Genomic DNA, 4,413 nt, shown 5'->3' with positions numbered 1-4,413 from the left:
GGGGGGGTTTCTTTGCTGTGTTCCTCTTTCTGTCCTGTTGTATTTCAGAGCATGCCTGGGAGAGCTGCTTTGGCTGGTGGGTGTTGCAATAAATATTTAGATCAGATTGTGATCCCAGTGGAGTCCTGACACCAAACTCACCTGGGGTGAGTTCTGGGATGTCCCCAAATGATTTTGTGGGGCTGAGGGCTCAAGCAGAGCCCTCAGGTATATGGGGAAAGAACTGGCTCTGTCAGTCCAGGTGCCCATCTCCACCCCAATCATCTCTGCCCCTGTTTGTCTCCCCTTTCTCCTTCCATCTCTCACAAATCCTAGCGGTTCCCCAGAGCCTCAGCACCTTCCTGCCCCTTTTGCTTTCCCTGTCCTTGTTGTTTCATGGCTCAGCCACACTGTTGGTAGCTGGAGAAAATGATAGAGTGCTGAAGTGTGCTAATTTTGTGATGTGAGCGCCTGAGACTGGCTGAATGGGTGCTCCCCACAGCACCCAGCTGAGACTGCCCCTCTCTTTGTCTTCCAAAGGTGCTCTCTGCCTCAGTGGCCTCCCTCTCAGGTATGAATGCTGCAGGAAGCTTTGAAGGCGCAGCTGGGAGGACCCCCTCACGAGTGAGCTCTGCTGCCAGCATCTGGGCATCTCATAATAATGAGGAGGAAGATGTGGAGCTCAGCAAGCCAGGTGCCCTCCAATCTGTAGTAGGAGAGAGCCCAAAAGCAGCTGCCAGATACCTGGGCAGCTCCAGTTCCAACACGTCCAGTCACCTTGGCTTGAGCAGCGACCCGCTCATGGTGAGCACAGACAGCTTGAGCCCTGGAGAAGCACAGTCCAGAGCCAACTCAGGGCACTGGTCTGCAACTCCAGCGGTTCATGCGGACCCTGGGGGAGAAAAGGCAGCTGGAGCGAGCCCTTATCCACCTCTGAGCTGGGCCAGCCCTTCTGTGGGCACTCACGAGGTCCATGTGGAACATCACCTCAGTGCCCTGCTGGCAGCAGGCAATGATGTCCGAGATGGAGCAGTCCCCTTTGAAGACTCTCCTGATTCAAACAAGGGAAGTAATGCTGCAACCAGCTCATCTCAGGCTGAAGTCCTCACATCAGGGGACAGCTATGGGCCGTCCCTGCTGTACATCCTCCCAGCTGTTGGCATTGCATTGATTTCAGTGTTTCTGGTGTACACACGATTGCAGAAATAGCAGTAGAGAGAAGATGAGATGCCACAGCTACCAAAGGGAGATTCCTCTTCGTAGCAGGAAGTTGGCCAGCATGTTTGAAGCCGGAAGAACAGTTAGAGGGACTGTAGGGGCTTTGTTAAATCTCTTCCCAGAAAGTTTCCTGGAAGAGGCCTTGGTTGTGTGATGCTGTTGGGTTTTGGTCTGATTCCCAACCACCTTCCTGTCTGTGCTGCCTTCTTTTTCATCCACAGTGAGGGTGTCTCTCAGGGGGTGATCCCTCGAGGCCAAAATTAGAGCCTTCCTGGCCATTCTCATCTTTGCATTTGGTTCTGGATGGCCCCTCTCCTGCCAAGAAATGTTCCTGTGATGAGGACGTGCCAGGATGGACTGTGTGCAAGCTGTCCCCTGTCCCAGGAGCCCTCATCCTGCTTCAGTGCTTTCCTTCGGAGTATCGTGCCATGCACCGATGGATCAGGAATGGCACAGGACTTCTTCACACAGCACTGACACCCCTGGGGATGAAGCAGTGGAGCCAGGAGGAGTTGTGTATACCCTTGTGCAGTGTTCTCATGGATCAATCTCACTTCTCCTTTCCCCCAGACAGGGGGAGAAAAGATTTAAGCATATACATTCAGAGGACAATTTCATGCAATACCAGCATGAGCCAGACTTGCTCTCACCTGGGATTGCTATGTGCCTTTTGATCTACAGGCTGTATTTAGTGAGCCTGGCTAGGAGGGTGGATGTAATTCTCACATTTCCCAGTACCTGGTGCAGTGAGATGAGAAACTTTTGTCGAGGTTGGGACATAAATAGGGTCAGCTCTGTGTGATGCAGGGAGGCCATACATCTGGTTGTCCAGATGCTCTGGGTTATCTTGAGGATTCTGTTTAAAATTTCAGTCCATAATTTCCCAACTGCTCCCAGGGATCACCTTGGGAGTTTGAGGGGATTGGGCTGCAACACTTCCAGATAAGAGAAAATCCCAAACCCAAATAAGCATCCCTTGGTTCCCTCAGCCCAGGACAGCTTTTAGGGACAGCAGCGATCCTACTCAGTTGCTGTTTGCCTACATATCCAGCTCCAGGCAGACTTGAACCATCCCAAGCTGTGCTGCCTGTTTCCTTTGTTGCTATGGCTGTGGGTTGTTCACCATCACTCACCTACTCCCTCCCAAAAGGACAGAGGCACAAAAGTAAGCAAGTGGGTTATTTTAGTTAGAGATATATATATTTTTTTTAAGCTCTAAATGCACCAGCATGGACTTTTAGGTTGCCCTGCAATCCTGCAATCTGCAGGAAATGAAAGCCATGGCAGGAGGCAGAGCTGAGCAAAAAGTATGGAGATCTGGAGACAGATTTGCACAGCAGAAGGCTTATATCATGGATATAATGGCTTAATCTGACTAACTGGCCAGAGTGCTATGGGCTTTAAACCACTGCAGCGGCTGAGCTGCAATCCTGATCCAGAAAGCTGCTGCTTTCCTTGATTTGGTAATTTCTTCTTCTTGGATCCCTGCTGTTCAGCACAGTTTCCCAAAACCTGTCCCTACTGCTGAGCTCCCTGGGATTGGCTGCAGGGTATGGCTGTTGTGCCCAGAGCTCAGCATGGACCATTCATGGTGCAGAGGGTCAGTGAGCCCAGTGTTGGGACAAAGGGCTGCTCCTCTTCCAGGTCTGCTCCAGGAGCACTTCTCTGTTGGCTCTGTGTCCAGAATTGAGGTGTCCTGAGGCTTTTCTAGATGGAATAGTATCCTTGGGGTGCTGGATGTGAGCTGCTCTGACCACAGTATTTGCATGAGTTGGGTTCATACAGATTCCAAAGGAAATGCGTTTTGGAAGGCACCTCTCCACCTCTTTTCAGTCCCATATCCCCAGGTTGTTGAGCCACGTGCTGGTTTTCCCAGAGCTCTGCCTTATTTTTGGTTGATTGCCTTAGCACCCCATTAGCCTGGAGGAGTCGTAACACAGAGCCTCTTCTGACTTGGGTAAATGGTCTCCAAATTACAAATGGTTGTGTCACAGCACAGCAGGCTGGGGGACTTCTGCTTCGGTTTGGTAGGGCTGACAGCTGCTAGCACTTTTCCCTTTGCCCCAAAATGCACAAAGTGCCTCCCTTATAAATGGACAAGGGCAATAAATACATGCAAGAGTGAGGTGGTTGAATTGGCTCTGACAGGACCCAAGAGTGAACTCGAGATGTTCACTTCTTGCTCAGTGCCCAACATTTTATCCATCCGTGGATGAGAGAGGGCGTTTTAAATGCACTTTCTATCCTCTTCTCAGAGATGGGACACAGGCTGTTCTCGCCATGAGAAAGAGGGGGCATACATCTTCTCCTGCTGCTTTCTGTGCCGTTTTTGAGGGTGTTTGGTGATCTCAAGCCAGCAGCATCCATACCAAGGCTCTCTTCTCTGTCTGCAGATTTCTTCATGTATTTTCCCAGTGCTTTTTAGCTCATACTCCCTATGAAAACACACCTGATTTATTAACACATAAAGCATTTGTTTTTCTTGGTGTTTGCTGTGAAGTGCCTCTATTTTCCTAGCTGTCATGTAGCACTTTAAAGACAGGAATCAGCAAAAAGGATACTTATGATGGAAGATGTAATAAAACTGTTTGCCACTCTACGAAACTTTTGAGGGTGCTGTGTTTGTAACCTGAGGGCAATCTCATGTTTCAAAGCCTCTGTGTGGCACAGTGACTGTCAGGCATTTATCTCTTTGGTCTCGAATTCATGCCCGACTGTCCCCTGGCAGTGAGGGGATGCGCAAGGCCTCCCCTCAGCACCCATCTGCGTTGCCATGGTTACTCGGCCTGCCAATCAGCCTGCATCCTCCATAAGACACCTCACGTCATTGGCTAACTGCCGTGTCGCTCTTTTCCCCTGGACGCCATAGGCCAGCGCACCGCATGCCGCCCCACCCCTCTCGGCCTCCTTAATCCCCGCCCTGTTCCGAGCTCCAGCATCCTATTGGACAGCTGGACTTATCAATAACACTGTAGGCGGGCTCTCTGTCCGATCCTTGCTTTTCATTGACCATCCCGCCCGTCGGTCCGTTCGGCAAAGGACTCTGATTGGACGCCGCCTTAGGAGCTTCTCCCGCCCACTTCCCGAGGGCCGGGGGCGCCGCTCGGCGCAGGCGCGCTGCGGGCGGTGGCTGCGGCGGTGGCCGTTGAGGAGCGCGGCGCGGTGCGGCGCGGGTGGCCCATGGGGCCGGGCCGTGCGGCGGATGGAGCCGCGGCG

General features: G+C 52.0%; 1 long non-coding RNA gene across 1 annotated transcript; it reads left to right on the top strand.

Annotated features, from left to right (window-relative positions):
- The first annotated feature begins 8 nt into the window (after positions 1–8).
- On the top strand, positions 9–3,801 carry LOC109367454. The gene is made up of 2 exons (XR_002114609.1): positions 9–146; positions 520–3,801. It is a non-coding gene; the product is annotated as an uncharacterized LOC109367454 (long non-coding RNA).
- The last annotated feature ends 612 nt before the right edge of the window (positions 3,802–4,413 follow it).

This window comes from Meleagris gallopavo, chromosome 4, assembly GCF_000146605.3.
Source record: "Meleagris gallopavo isolate NT-WF06-2002-E0010 breed Aviagen turkey brand Nicholas breeding stock chromosome 4, Turkey_5.1, whole genome shotgun sequence".
Classification (NCBI taxonomy): domain Eukaryota; kingdom Metazoa; phylum Chordata; class Aves; order Galliformes; family Phasianidae; genus Meleagris; species Meleagris gallopavo.
This window is presented reverse-complemented; position numbering and strand designations above follow the sequence as displayed.